Raw genomic sequence first — 16,303 nt, 5'->3', positions numbered from 1 at the left:
TATGGTTCTTGTATTCTATTAATGAGATTTGAGATAATAAGAATTTGTAAATGTTCCAAAAGTGTATTACATGTTTTGCTAGCTTTTCTCCAGTGATGAGAGATTGAAACTGTATTTGCTCTGCATGGGTCTTGCACCATGTCGAGTAACATAATTAAGATAATCTCTTTTATCCTATAATTCTTGCAACAATGTTCAGAGTTATTCTTCCCCAAATGCTTTAAATTATGGTTTTCTGAAAGAGAAGTGCAGTATTTGTAAAGGGGGGAAGGAGCTAGCAGCCTGTGCAGGAAGAAAGTTGTAACCAGTGATAAAGAAGCTGAAGAGTTAATAAGCTTGCAGAAGACAGAGGCAATTTAGTTGGCCACATTGTGTCAGAAACTAAGTAAGTTGATCTGATGCCTATGCAGGCTGTGATCCGAATCCCTCTTTGAGCCCAGTGATCAGGGATAGTTACAACCTGGAGGCAGTCCATGGCTTTGCCTGGGCACAAGGTGAACCAGCCGATGCTTCACTTTGCTCTTTTATCTTTTGGGTTGGAAATTATTGATATTATTGGCCATGCTGCAGGGCATGCGGGATCCCAACCAGGAATGGAACCCATGCTCCCTGCAATGGAAGTGCAGAGTTTTAACTGCTAGACTACCAAGGAAGTCCCCCAAATTATTATTTTTATCTGCCTGTGCTCACTGAGCATGTGAGAGGTGTCTGGAGGTCAAAATACAGGGAATTCTGGAGAGGAGGAACATTGGAGCAACTGAACTGTCAATGATACACAACTTTGGGAGGGCCCAGGCTGCCGTGGGAATACTCAGGGGCTGTTACCTGGAGGTTTCTAAAAAGAGAGCAGGAATGGTGATGATGAGATATGTGAAGAAACCAAAGACACCTTTCTGAGAACTCTAGGAGTATCTTTCTTCCTGCCCACAAGGAAAGAAGAATAACACACTTAAGGACCACAGAGTGGAGAGAAGAAAAAATGGAAGTCTGGGGAAAAAACAAGAACAGATCTAAACAGATTCTCTCCTCTTGGGTCAAGGAAGTTCTGGATACCACCAAGCAACCTCGAGGAATGAGGGCAGCAGGACTGTCCAGCCTGAGTCATAGAACGAAGGAGAGAAACAGTCAGCTCAGCAGCCTGAACTGAAAGGTCAGAACAAGATACAAATGTTCATGGTAAAAACTACATGAGGACCCAGGAAAGAAGGAAACCACTCCTTGCAGTGGCAGTCACATGGCAGGGAAGTGGAACTGGAAACCTTTGGCCTTCTCTAGGTTTAATGTCTGTATCAGTGGCCTGGTGCTGGTGGTGATACAGTGGATGCTATTGGTGATTGTAAATGAGGACTTCCAAGGGAGGATGGGCAAGACCTTACAGCTACACAGAAAAATATAGTACCAAAAGTGCTGAGAATAAAATAAAGAATAGCTGTGCCTGGAAAGATAGGACCTATAATAGCGACCCAGGGATTTCATAAGAGAAATGTTCAACACAAGTGATGTCATCAGATATGGTTTTGAAATGGAGACTTGTCACTTCTTCACCAAAATTATGCTTCCTTCCCATTCAGTCCATCTAACTTGCTGTTATTAAGAAAGCTAGGAGAGAAAGACAGAGTCCTCTCCCTTCATGAACTCATAGTCTAGAAGAGGAGATAGATAAAGAAATGCATAACGACAGTCCAGTGGCACAGGTGCTGGATCGGAGCCTGCTGTGGGGCTTTACTCCTGAAATTTCTCTTGCTCCTCTCTTCTAAAGAACTCCCTACCCCACGACACACACCCATGTGACAAGTGATTCTTTCCTCATAGATCCTACCATTGGCCAAAATAGTCAGGTTAGGAAGATTTTTTGAAAGCCCTGATGGTCTTCTTTTGTAAAATTCAGTCACGTTATCAACATAAGCAATTACATCTATAAGGAAATAACAGTTTTGACTAATATGGTAAAGTACTAATAACCTGCCCAGTGCTGCACTTAAAGTCTGCCATTTAATCCTTTCATGTTTTAAAGCAGGCCCAGTGATACATCTTAACTTTATCCTTCACTCATTTTACTCTCTTTGTTTTCAAAAGGCGAGGAAAAGGAGGCATAGTCAGTTTAAGAGACTTGTTGAAGAAAACACAGCTAGTGGTGGTCAGAGTTGCAGATCTGTATCTAATTGCTCTAAAATGCTATAGCACCAGTGATGCCACAGGTGTCCTGGGTCTCCCTGCTGCCAACCAACCAGCATTGTGGGGAAGTGAGCTTTCTTAGCCAGAACTAAATGATAATTGCCGATCAGCAAGTCACTTTTCAGACTTTGTTTCAAATAGCAAATTAGCAGCAAAATAGCCAATGACCACAGTGGTTGCTGAATTAATTTGCCTGTACTGAACTGAGCTTCCCATGGGTCTTGATTGCAAAGAGCACTGGAGATTGAATCTGAAATCGCAAAATAAGACATATCCTACTTGGCTAATCCTCTTCTTTCCCTACAGTGTTGTTAGTAGTACTTTAACCCCAAACTCTGGCCTCTACTTCATAATAAATATTTCAGAAAATTATTCTATGAATTCTTTTTGGAACTGTGATTTGTCTTTTTTTAAAAACATCACTGTAAGGAATGTTTTTCACCGCTTTCTTTTCTGTACTGTATTAGGAATAGACACTTAGGGTTGAGAATTAAGAACATTACTCAGTTCTGTAGGAGGTTGGCTAAAGTATATCTAACACATGAATAAAGCATTTTGGTTCCTCTTCACTGGCTCCATTTCCCTGTGGAGAGTAGCACCATTTTCCATTGGCAAGTTAATAGTCCTTAGATGGGATGATACTGGGGAAAAGCAGCAACTGCAGCTTAAATTCTTGAGAGAGAGAGACAGAGAGACAGAGACAGAGAGACAGAGACAGAGAGAAGCCTCCTGACCTGTTGCCAGGATTCCTAAGACAGCTTACTATCTCAAGGCAGAAATCTCATCTAAAAGACTCTAAAAATTACTCTCAAATCAAAAGTCCCTTTGTCAAAAGGAAGGGTTGTTGGCAAAGACTGCTCTTAGCAGCTTAAGACTCCAAGTTGAAAACTACAGATGATCAAATACACCCCTGCTGTTCTCATTTTGATCTGGGAAGTTCAGATTTCCCCTTGGCAGCCCATCAAGATCAAGGACCCGCAAGGCACCACAATGGAAAGTCCTGTGATTTTTCTTCCTTTGTAGAGAGAAAATTTCCCCCCTCTTGGTCTACTCATTGATGACCTTTCCTTAGCACTTAGCACTTGACTCTGACTGCCCTTGGATCTAGAAATCCCTTGCTCAAATTCCTCAAAGTAGTTCTGTATTCATTCACTTCCTGCTTACTAAATAGACCTTTTTTTCTGCATCCCTTCTCTCTCCCCTAAATCTGTGCTCATTCTTTTCCATCCACACTGCCTCCAGCCTTAGATAAGTTCCTATCACCTCATGTATGTTATCTCAATAAACATTACCATTGCTGCCCCTGTCTCACACAGTGTATTGTTTTTCTTCTTAATTTATTTCCTCAGCTCTGCCAGCACCCTTTTCTTCTCATTCTGTTTTTTTATTAATTCATTTTTTCTTATTATTTTATAGAATCTGTTTTCTTTCATTTCCATCAGTCACTTAAAATATTCTTATGTTTACTTGAATAAATCTTCCTCTGATTATTCATGTCACTTGCTTTCTCCATCCAAAATTTATTCTTTCCATTACAAGCACTTTTGTTTAGATCCCACATTTGCTGTGTGTGTGTGTGCCCATGCATGTGAACATACTTTGAATTGGGACAGTTCTGTTTGCATCCATCCCCCTTTATCCCTAGTGAGCGTCACTGACAGAGGTTCTTTGATTCAATCTATTTGAATCTTCCTCCTGAAACCCTAGATGAAGGACTGGGCACCACTGCTTATTAATCTATGTTCAGTCCCTCTAAGGTCAGGAGGTGGGCTGTGGGATTTTTGCAGCTGGAAATGGAGAATTTCTTCTCCTCGAAATCGCCCTCCCTACCTAGTAAAACTCTATCAAGGGTTCCTATGGCAGCCCAACACGTGGTTGTTTCTCACAGAAAAGAATCTCATGTTTCTTCCCACTTAGGGTTGGGTGATCTGGTCACTTTGGAGAGAAAATAAGTGAAGTTGAAATCTGGAGGCTTTCCATAATTGGTTTGGTGAAACAGTATGGACTTTTCAATATGTGGCCCCCTTTGATTCACTGCTGCCAATTGGCCTTTAGATGCCATTTCAGAATGATACTAATCCCAGCATCACCTCAGACTCTCTCTGTGTGTGTTAGGAAGTCACACAGTGCATACTTTCTCTTCAGCGCCACAGACGGTGCTCTTCCATTGTGAGTTCATCCTGGCACTGAGTAACACATTACCACAACTCAAGATGCTTAAAACAACACACATTATATTATGTCACTGTTTCTGTGGATCACGTTGAAACACAGCCTAACTAGGCCCTCTGCTCAGGGTCTCACAAGCCTGCATGCAGTTCTGGGCTCAGTCAGAGCTGCAGTGTCATCTGAAGGTCAACTGGGGCAAGATCCTCTCCCAAGATCCCCCAGATTGTTGGCAGGTTATCTCCTTGAGATTGTAGGACTGAGGTTCCTGGTTGCTCACTGGCTGTCAACTGGAGGCTATCCTCACATCGTAGAAACCTCCTATAGCTCCTAGATATATGACCCACTTCATAGACAGTTCACAACATGGAAGCTTAATTGTTTAAGGCCAGCAGGATAATGTCTTACTCCAATCTTCTAAGAGTTTTATACAATGTAGCATCATCATGAGAATAATGTCCCATCTACTTTTCCATGTTCAAGCAAATCACAGGTCCCAGTCACTTTCCAGAGGATGGGATTCTACAAGGGTGTGACTCATTGGAGATCATCTTAGGCTATGGAGAATGAGACACTTGCCATTTCTTCTTACCTGGGCAGCTCAGAATTTCCTCCTTTCCTTCCTGTGCCAGAAACACATTCTAAAGGTCCTGCAACCCTTTGAATAAAGAGCACCAAGCTCCAGATGCATTACATTCCAGTAGTTGGGGAACTAATTGAAAAGTATCTGATTTTACAGCCCATAAGCGTCAACCTAAATTGGATTGGGTGACTTATCAAATGGAGGGATCCATTCTAGGAAGTCACTTCAAAATACACTGCTAATGTTTAGGGCAGGACTGCTCAACTATAACACTATTGACATGTGCAGCTAGATAATTATTGTTGGAGACTGTTCTGTGCATTGTAGGGTGTTTGGCAGCATCCTTGGTCTCTTCTCACTAGATGCCAATGGCACCTGCCTACACCTACCCCCAGGCCCAGGTTGTATCAACTGAAAATATCTTCAGATATTGTCAAAAGTGTCCCTTGTTGGGGGGAACATAACCAACCCCAATTGAGATCCACTAAACTTGGGTCTTTCTCCCAGGTTTCCATTAAAGAGTCAGTGGGCATCTCCTGATTGCAATAAAATCCATGCAGTGTAATTTCATGGAAATGTAATTAGGATGAAATTGGTATGAACACAGCTGTGAGTCTATCCAGCTGCATTACAACTAATGATGTAAGGCAGTGGGAAATTCAGAGTCCTGCTTCAGGCAGCTTAATAGGTTCTAAAGGGTTGCAGGCCTCGTTTGGACTAATTCTCTATACCCAGGTCACTTCATCTGTAACATAAGCTGAGTCTTCACACCTCTGTAAAATATAGGTATTGTAATCCTAGAAATGGTACTTTGATTTGAAAAGTGCTGCTGTATCCATTGAATGCTTCCCCCTCAACAGTGCGCCTGGCAGTTGAAATATCTGTATTTACCATTTACAGTCTCGGGATATTTCTTTGAGCTGAAGAAAGAATGAAATTTCACAACTTATATAATTAAACTGTAATAAAACCTCTTGTGAAAGATACAGTTTGCTTATTGAATCTCTGCACACTATCCATTTTACAAATGTTTGTTTATGTCCCCATTTTCACACTTTAAGACTCCAATTTTCCAGCCCTTCAAATGATAATAAAATGTACACAACTGGAAATGAAAGTCCTCAGACACATGTTTGGCAATCCATTAGAAATTGTGATTTGTATAGATGACCCCATAAATCTAAATTTTTGGCACTCATGAAAGATTATTTCCATTTACTTTGTTTTATTATGTAATATTTTTCATTCAAGCTGAGGTAGTTTTAAGTCCTGCCAGTTGTACAGATATAACCTGATGATTTCATTTGTTTTGTAAGAATCTGTGGTCTTGAATCCACCTCTTCATGTCATTCTGCTACTGGCAGTGTTAATTGAAATATATTCCACAACCAGCTTCTTAAAATAGAGAAAGCCTGTTAATAACCATGACTACAATATAAACTGGCTGGAAACATGAATATCTCTTTACATTCCAGAGTTAAATACAGAGTAAAATCGAAGATATATTGTACCTTAATGTGCCTTTTGGATCATTAACACATTGATGCAGAAATTAAGTTCTTATATCTTAAATTGTTACTGAACTGATGACTTTCGAAAACTCTGGGAGATCAGGCACCATATCCTTTCAATCAGTAATGTGTTTTATTCTTTGAGCGCAGCTAGAATGAGGACTTCCTCCCCAATGAGGAGAGGATAATCATATTATTTACCAACTATGCCTCTGTTTTCCCTCCCCTCCACAAGTTAGCAAATTCTGTTTCTTGCTTCACTTCAGCTATGCAAGGAACAAATTCACTATTTCTAACTTTAATATCTAGAATGGCCATAGAATGTTTGCCCAGAACATCCCTGGTTTATATCTGTTTTTCGGTGTCCTTATCTCCACAACCTCCACTTACTCTCAAAAGAATTCCGATTTGGTCAGTAACATATATGGTCCTCCTCTTAACCATCCCTTCTCGATTGAGACTGGAGGAAAAGTGCTCCATGTTTCTTTTCAGGCGGTATCACCGTACATGTCCACCAGGGAGTGCTCTTGTTTCTGGCTTACATTCCTCAGCCAGAGAAGATTTTTTTTCCTTCTAGCAGATTGTAAGAAAAAGAGAAGAGAAGCTAACTTGTGGGTATCTGTGAGAAGACGTCAGTTGGGCAGAAAGCTCTCAGTAGCACTTCAAAAACTTGGAAGCCAAAAATAAAAACACAGTCTATGCTGAAAACATCAGAAAATATCAGACCCTGAAGAAGGAATAGAAGACAGTTATTGCTGAGAGAAGAATGAGATAAGAGGAAGAATTTAGAATTCTAAAATTTTTTTATGGTGTGATTATTTGGGAATTATAATTCAAAAGGAATTTATGAGCACTTCCCTTTTATTAGTGATTACAGTTGCTTTTCTAGGTAATTGTACAAGGTCAAGGCAGTATCATCATAGATTTCTTGAGCAACCCAGCTAAAACAATGCAAAGCTGAATTATTTCTTTATATAGGCATATATATTGCATTTTATTACCTTCTGAAAATGTGTCAGACTCAACTCGTGTGAATTATTTACCTATTTGCTTTCCTTGCCTCCCATTTAAATGGCTGCTTATTTAAAGTTCCCCACAGGAGACTTTATCATGGCAAATCTTTCCTGGTTTTCTCACACTGGTTCTTTTCACAAGCTAAATCCCCTTAGACAGAGTGGACTTGCACGTGATCAAAAGGTGAAGTTGTTCTGGTAGACCAGGGCCTGCTGCTCGGTTCCCTCACACACTGAGAGCACAGAGGATGAAAATAAGCTTTCCTTTGTTGCATTTATTTTTATCTCGCTTGTGGATACAACCTGTGTGTCATCACTTGGTTAAGGTTAATGCTGACAACATTTCCTTCCCTCTAGAATAATGATATCTTTCTTTTTTTTTTTTTACCTTTACATATTCTTTTTTTTTTTTCCTTTATTTTTTGTTAGTTGGAGGCTAATTACCTTACAGTATTGTAGTGGTTGTTGCCATACATTGACATGAATCAGCCATGGATTTACATGTGTTCCCCATCCTGAACCCCCCTCCCGCCTCCCTCCCCATCCCATCCCTCTGGGTCATCCCAGTGCACCAGCCCTGAGCACTTGTCTCATGCATCCAGCCTGGACTGGCGATCTGTTTCACACTTGATAATATACATGTTTCAATGCTGTTCTCTCAGATCATTCCACCCTTGCCTTCTCCCATAGACTCCAAAAGTCTGTTCTATACATCTGTGTCTCTTTTTCTGTCTTGCATATAGGGTTATCGTTAACATCTTTCCAGTGAAGTAAGCCAGAAAGATAAACACCAATACAGTAAACTAACGCATATATATGGAATTTAGAAAGATGGTAATGATAACCCTATATGCAAGATATCTTTCTTTTTTAAAGATTTTCCCAGAAGCAATACTATTGGAAGACTTAGAGTGTAATACCAGCAGGGTGGTCTTAGTCAGGCAGTCTTCGTGGTTTCTCTGAGTGGTGAACTTGTCACTACTGGTGATTTCTGTTTTTCAGGGCTTCTTTCACAGCTGTGAATTTGACCATTGTCTTAGCTACTTCTAAGTACCTAACACAGAGGAAGAAGGCTCACACGTTTAGTAACAGGCTGAGAAGGAACAGCAGAGCTGCCCCAAACCTTTCCCATGCCTGATGTCACTTGGATTGCTGCTTTTAGAATGCCAGTTTCTTTTACTTAATGCTTTCAGTATAATTTTAGATTCTAATGGGGAGGGAGAAAAATATGACTGTGGACTTGTGCTTTTCATTTTTTATTACATTTGAAATCCCCTAATGTCACTAGAATTGACAGAGCCTACCTTCGAAAATTTCATCAGTATTCTTCACTGTGTATGAGACAAATTTCCTTGTTCCTGTGAAATTTATGATGCAAAGAAGGAGCCGCCATAAATATTCTTCCCTCTCACTGTGACATTATTCAGACAGTGGGTGAGTTATACTTGTGAAATTACCTGATGTAGCCCAATTCATGATGTTTTTTTATTTGTTTCTTCCAGGAATCAAACACAAGTCATTTTCTAGAGGAGATTAATTAATTGTTAAAGCAGAATGAGATTTTAACCACATGGAATGATAATATGAAATGCAGTTAATTCCTTATTTATTGTTGGTTGTTTCTTTGAGAAAAGCTAATTGATTTATATGTAGTTTTGTGTGTGTGTGCATTCTGAAGCACCCTTCCTTTTGCAAAAAGCTTATATTTCACCGTGAGGAAATATATGAAAATTTCACATAATTACTGTACTCTGAAGGAGTGATGGGGAGTTTCTGATGCTAATATTGAGTCTTATTTTTGATCATCAAAACAGAGTTAGACATTTTGGTGGTTCACTGTATAAAATAATGAACAATTTCTGACATATCAGGAAAACAAGCAATGGGCTTTAAATTTTTCCTGCCTCACTGTGAATGAAGGTAGAATGATATAATGAGTACTTAAATGAATCTTCTTCTGGCATAGGAAACTTGCAGGAGAGAGAAGCCACATTGTGGAAGCTTTGGAAAGACCAGTGGCTTTGGCATGAGATACCCTTGTGTGTAGGGATGTCCCCAGTGGCTCGGCAGTAAAGAATCCGCCTGCAGGGCAGGAGATGCCAGAGCCACGGATTCAGTCCCTGGGTGGGGAAGATCCCCTGGAGGCGGGCATAGCAACCCACCCCAGTATTCTTGCCTGGAGAATCCCATGGACAGTGGAGCCTGGTGGGCTACGGTCCAGGTGCTCACCAAGAGTCCGACATGACTGGGCACAGCACAGCACACGTGTGTGTGTGGAGGACTCGGTGGCACAGAGATTCAGATAGGAGAACATGCAGATTGGCGACGTAAAAGCCTAAGACAAGCTCATAGAGTAGTGTTAGTTGCTCAGTCGTGTCTGACTCTTTGCGATCCCATGGACTATAGCCTGCCAGGTTCCTCTGTAAGATACCTTGAATTTAAGTAGAGCCAGAAGAATGTTGGGGAAAAGTGTTCCTGTTTGTATATCATCAGTTCAGTTCAGTTCAGTCGCTCAGTCGTGTCAGACTCTTTGCGACCCCATGAACTGCAGCACGCCAGGCCTCCCTGTCCATCATCAACTGCCAGAGTCCACCCAAACCCATGTCCATCGAGTCGGTGATGCCATCCAACCATCTCATTCTCTGTCGTCCCCTTCTCCTCCTGCCTTCAATCTTTCCCAGCATCAGGGTCTTTTCCAATGAGTATTTTCCAAAGCGAAGGTCTTTTCCACCTTCGCATAAGGTGGCCGAAGTATTGGAGTTTCAGCTTCAACATCAGTCCTTCCAATGAACACCCAGGACTGATTTCCTTTAGGATGGACTGGTTGGATCTCCTTGCTGTCCAAGGGACTCTCAAGAGTCTCCTCCAACACCACAGTTCAAAAGCATCCATTCTTCGGTGCTCAGCTTTCTTTATAGTCCAATTCTCACATCCATACATGACCACTGGAAAAACCATAGCCTTGACTAGACAGACCTTTGTTGATAAAGTAATGTCTCTGCTTTTCAATATGCTGTCTAGGTTGGTCATAACTCATCAGGGGATCACAAATAATGGAAGAATAGAAAATTAAAAACAGTGGATAAAATGCTTACGGTCTCCATCCTTATATTTTAATACTTGGTACAGGGGATAAAAGAAATCATGAGATAGTAATCTCAATTAAATAATTAACTCTGTTAATGGTGTTTGCTTATGTCCCATAATAGATATACCACCAGATGGTAAATTTTACCCAGTAAATGTAGCTTCAAAGAGCTCAATTAAACGAAACCTTCTTGTGGGTCTACCATACAGCAATTATTCCCCTAAACATGTGTATTTCAATTTATAAGTATTGAAGCATAGTTTAAATATATGAGGAAATTCATTTTTTATAAAAATCAGTGAGCATCCTTTGCTTTTTGTTTGTTTGTTTTGGCTGCACTGTGCGGCTTGTGGGATCTTGTAGTTCCCCGACCAGAGGTCGAACTCCGGCCCTTGGCAGTAAAAACGTGGAGTTCCAACTACTGGAGAACCAAGGAATTCTCCAGCGGGCATCTTTTGAATACTGAAAAAAAATTAATTGATCTGTTTTATGAATAATCACCCCTTAATTTTGTAAAAAGAATTTCTAGGTTGAGATGATTAATGTTAGCTATTATTCCTAATTTTTTTTACCTTTTAAAAACTATTTGCAAGCAATAAAAATTATAGAGAAAAGAAAACACCCTTAAAAACCCATTATTGTAGAAGAACTTCTGCTATAACTATTATCATTAATAGATTTTCTATTTGAGTATATTCTCATCATTTTGTGTGTGTGTGTGTGTGTGCACTCTGGGTTGGTATCCTGTGAAATTCTACTCATACACACCAAAAAGTGAATGAGGAAATGGCTCTATAGTTAAATAAGTTACAGAAATGCCATATGCTTATCTTCCTCTTGTAAACGAATGAATTTGCTTAACTTTGCTTTGCTCAGCATTTCTCAAAGATATTTGACCACAGAACTGTTTTTTTTTTTTTTTGCTGTTTTGTTTTGTTCTATAGCAGTTGATAAGTCAGAGACTACATCTGGAAAAATTCTGAAGTTTTTGAGTGAACAGATGACAGGGTTGATTAATGTCTAATTAATTTCTTTTAAGGGTCTGGAAAAATCAGATAGTTTGGATGTTTGAGGAAGAACCTCTTTCAAAGATGGGACAAAGAGGGAGGTCTGAGTGGGATGTGACTTGAGGGGCCCTGAAAATTCAGGCAAATCCTGAGGGTGCTGTATTTGTTTTCTTTTTTCCTCCGGATTTACTGACATGTAATTGACATATAACATTGTATAAGTTAAACATGTACAATATATTGATATGTTAATATATTGCAGAATGATTGCCAGTATAACATTAGCTCATACGTCATCCCATCACATAATCACCATTTCTATTTTGTGTTGAGAAAATTTAATATCAACTCTCTTAGCAACTTTTGAGTATATAATATAGCATCATTAGTTATAATCCCTATTCTGTGCAATAGATCCCAGAACTTGTTGATCTTATAACTAAAAGTTTATTCCCCTTGACCAATATCTCAACATTTTTCCCACCACCACCTCCAGCCCCTGGTAACTACCACTCGACTCTCAGTTTCTCTGACTTCAACTTTTTTAGGTTCCACATATAAGTGATATCATGCACTATTTGTCTTTCTCTGACTTAACTTCACTTAGCATAATGTTCTCAAGTTTCACCCTGTTTGTCACAAATAGTAGGATTCCTTCTTTCTTGTCACTGGATAATAGTCCATTATTTGCAGGCACACCTTATTTTATTATACTTTGCTTTATTGTGCTTTGCACATTTTCTGTTTTTTACAAATTGAGGGTTTGTGGCAACCCTGCATTGAGCGGGTCTTTCGGCACCATTTTTCCAACAACATTTGCTCACTTTTTGTATCTATGTCATATTTTGCTAATTGTCACAATGTTTCATACTTTTTCATTATTATTGTATTGTTATCTATAATCAGTGACCTTTGATGTTAACTATTGTAATTGTTTTGCCATTTTTTAGCAATAACTTCTTTCTTTTTAAATTTATTTTTAATTGAAGTATAATTGATTTACAATGTATTAGTTTCTGGTGTATAGCAAAGTGATTTAGTTACACATATATATGTATTATTTTTCATATTTTTTCATTATGGTTTATTACAGGATATTGAATATAGACTTGTGCTATATTGTAGGACCTTGTTGATTTATCCTTTTTTTTTTTTTTTTTTTTTGCCCATGCCACACGACTTGTAGGATCTTAGTTCCCTGACCAGAGATTGAACCTGGGCCATGGCAGTGACAGTGCCAAGTCCTAACCACTGGACCACCAGGGAATTCCCTATTCATTCTATATATAATAGTATGCATCTGCTAATCCCAAACTCCCAATCTCTCTCTCTGACCCACCTGCCCCTTGGCAACCACAAGTCTGTTCTCTGTGTCTGTGAATCTGTTTCTGTTTCATTTGTGTCATACTTTAGATTCCACATATAAGTGATATCATATAATATTTGTCTTTGATTTACTTCACTTAGTGTGATAATCTCTACCCCCATCCATGGTGCTGCAAATGGCATTATTTCATTCTTTTCTATGGCCAAGTAGCATTCTGTTGTAGATATATGTACCACATCTTCTTTATCCATCTATTAATGGACATTTAGGTTGTTTCCATGTTTTGGCTATTAGCAATAAAGTATTTTAATTAAGGTATGTTTACATTTTAAAATACATAATGCTATTGCACACTTAACAGACTACAGTATAGTGTAAACATAAGTTTTGAATGCAGTGGGAAACAAAAACATTCATGTGACTCACTTTATTGTGATATTTGCTTTATTGCAGTGGTTTGGAGCTAGAACCACAACACCTCCGTGTATGCCTATTTGTAGACTTCCTTGGTGGTTCAGTGATAAAGAATCCGCCTGCCAGTGCAGGAGATATGGATTCAATCCCTGGGTCAAGAAGATCCCCTGGAGGAGGACATGTCAACCCACTCGAGTATTCTTGCCTGGGAAATCGCATGGACAGAGGAGGCTGGCAGGCTATAGTCCATGGGATCACAAAAGAGTCAGACACGACTTAGCAACTAAGCAACAACAAATGCCTACTTGTATGTGTCTATACATATACACACATATACATCTCCACATCATCTTTATTGATTCATCTGTTGTGGATGGACACTTAAGTTGTTTCCATACATTGGCTATTGTGAATAATCCTTCATTGAATATGGGTGTGCCAATATCTCTTTGAGATTCTGTTTCCATTCTCTATGGATACATGTCCAAGAAGTGGGATTTCTGGAACATATGATAGTTCTTCTTTAATTTTTTGAGAAACCTCCATACTGTTCTTCACAGTGGCTGCACCAATTTACATTCCCACCAACAGTGCATAGTATTCCCTCTCCTCCACATCCTCACCAATACTTGTTATCTCTTGTCTTTTCAAAGATAGTCATTCTAGCAGATGTGAGGTCATATCTCATTGTGGTTTTGATATGCATTTATTTCCCTTACAATTTGTTATGTCAAGCACTTTTTAATGTACCTGTTGGCCATTTATATGTCTTTTTTGGAGAAATGTCTATTCAGGTCCTTTGCCCAGTTTTAAAATGGTCTATTTGTTTTTTGCTTATTGAGTTGTATGAGTTATTTTTATATTTTGGTTATTAACCCCTTATCAGGTATATGATTTACAAATTGTTCTCACATTCCATAGATTGCCATTTGATTTTGTTGAGAGCCTCTTTGCTGTGCAGAACTTTTTAGTCCCGCTTATTTACTGATATAGTCCCACTTATTTATTTTTGCTTTTGTTGCTTGTGGTTTGGTGTCATATCTAGGAAATTGCTGCCAAAGATGAATGTCAAGGAGCTTTTCTCCTATGCTTTTTTCCTAGGAATTTTATAGTTTCAGGTCTCATGTTTGCCTTTAATGCATTCCAAGTTAATTTTTGTGAGTGCTATAAGATAGCAGTCCAACTTCATTCTTCTACATATGATTACCCAGTTTCCCCAGTTTTCCAACACCATTTATTGAAGAGACACTGCTTTCCTCATCTAGTATTTTTGGCCTCCTTATCAAATATTAGTTAATCATGTATGCAAGGGTTTACTTATGGGCTGTTAATCCTGTTCCATTGGTTTATGTGTCAAATTTTTATGCCAATATCACACTGTTTGGATTACTATAGCTTTGCAGTATGGTTTGAAATCAGGAAATGTGATGCCCCCAGCTTTGTTCTTCTTTCTCAAGATTGCTTCAGCTATTTGGGGGTCTTTTGTGGCTCCATACACATTTTTGGATTGTTTTTCTATTTCTGTGGAAAATGTTAGTAGAACTTTTATAGGGATTGCATTGAATTTATGGATGCCTATGGGTAGTAAAGGCATTTTAGCAATATTAATTATTCTGATCCATGAGCTTGAGATATGTTTCCATTTGTGTCTTCTTCAGTTTCTCTCATCAGAATTTTTAGTGTGCAGATCTTTTATCTCCTTGGTTAAATTTATTCCTAAGTATTTGATTGTTTTTGATGCTGTTGTGAATGGGATTGTTTTGTTTCTTTTTCACGTGCTTTGTTGTTAGTATATAGAAATGCAGCTGTTTTCTCTATGTTGATTTTTTTATCCCACAACTTTGCTGAATTCATTGATTAGTTCTAACAGTTTTTTGGTGACATCTTTAGGGTTTTCTATACATAAGATCATACTACCTGCAAACAAAGATAATTTTATTCCTTCTTTTACTGTTTGGATGCCTTTATTTCTTTTTTTCACCTGATTATTCTGACTAGGACTTCCAGTACTGTATTGAGTAGGAGTGATGAGTGGGTGAATTTAACTCAGATGACCATTATATCTACTACTGTGGGCAGAAATCCCTTAGAAGAAATGGAGTAACCATCATAGTCAACAAAAGAGTCTGAAATGCAGTATTTGAATGCAATCTCAAAAACGACAAAATGATCTCTGTTCGTTTTCAAGGCAAATCATTCAATATCACGGTAATCCAAGCCTATGCCCCAACCAGTAACACTGAAGAAACTGAAGTTGAACGGTTCTATGAAGACCTACAAGACCTTTTAGAACTAACACCCAAAAAAGATGTCCTTTTCATTATAGGGGACTGGAATGCAAAAGTAGGAAGTCAAGAAACACCTGGAATAACAGGCAAATTTGGCCTTGGAGTATAGAATGAAGCAGGGCAAAGGCTAATAGACTTTTGCCAAGAGAATACACTGGTCATAGCAAACACCCTCTTCCAACAACACAAGAGAAGACTCTACACATGGACATCACCAGATGGTCAACACCAAAATCAGATTGATTATATTCTTTGCAGCCAAAGATGGAGAAGCTCTATACAGTCAGCAAAAACAAGACCAGGATCTCACTGTGGCTCAGATCATGAATTCCTTATTGCCAAATTCAGACTTAAACTGAAGAAAGCAGGGAAAACCACTAGATCATTCAGGTATGATCTAAATCAAATCCCTTATGACTATACAGTGGAAGTGAGAAATAGATTTAAGGGACTAGATCTGATAGACAGAGAGCCTGATGAACTATGGACGGAGGTTCGTGACATTGTACAGGAGACAGGGATCAAGACCATCCCCATGGAAAAGAAATGCAAAAAGGCAAAATGGTTGTCTGAGGAGGCCTTACAAATAGGTGTGAAAAGAAGAGAAGCAAAAAGCAAAGGAGAAAAGGAAAGATATTCCTATCTGAATGCAGAGTTCCAAAGAATAGCCAGGAGAGATAAGAAAGCTTTCCTCAGCGATCAATGCAAAGAAATAGAGGAAAACAACAGGA

At 39.0% G+C, this 16,303-nt stretch overlaps 1 non-coding gene across 1 annotated transcript; it reads right to left on the bottom strand.

Moving 5' to 3' along the window:
- Positions 1-12,737: 12,737 nt before the first annotated feature.
- On the bottom strand, positions 12,738-12,809 carry TRNAD-GUC. Its single transcript has one exon. It is a non-coding gene; the product is annotated as a tRNA-Asp (tRNA).
- Between the last annotated feature and the right edge of the window lie 3,494 nt (positions 12,810-16,303).

Source organism: Cervus canadensis, chromosome X (assembly GCF_019320065.1).
Source record: "Cervus canadensis isolate Bull #8, Minnesota chromosome X, ASM1932006v1, whole genome shotgun sequence".
NCBI lineage: Eukaryota > Metazoa > Chordata > Mammalia > Artiodactyla > Cervidae > Cervus > Cervus canadensis.
The sequence above is the reverse complement of the archived record's forward strand: the minus strand, read 5'-3'. Positions and strand labels throughout refer to the sequence as shown.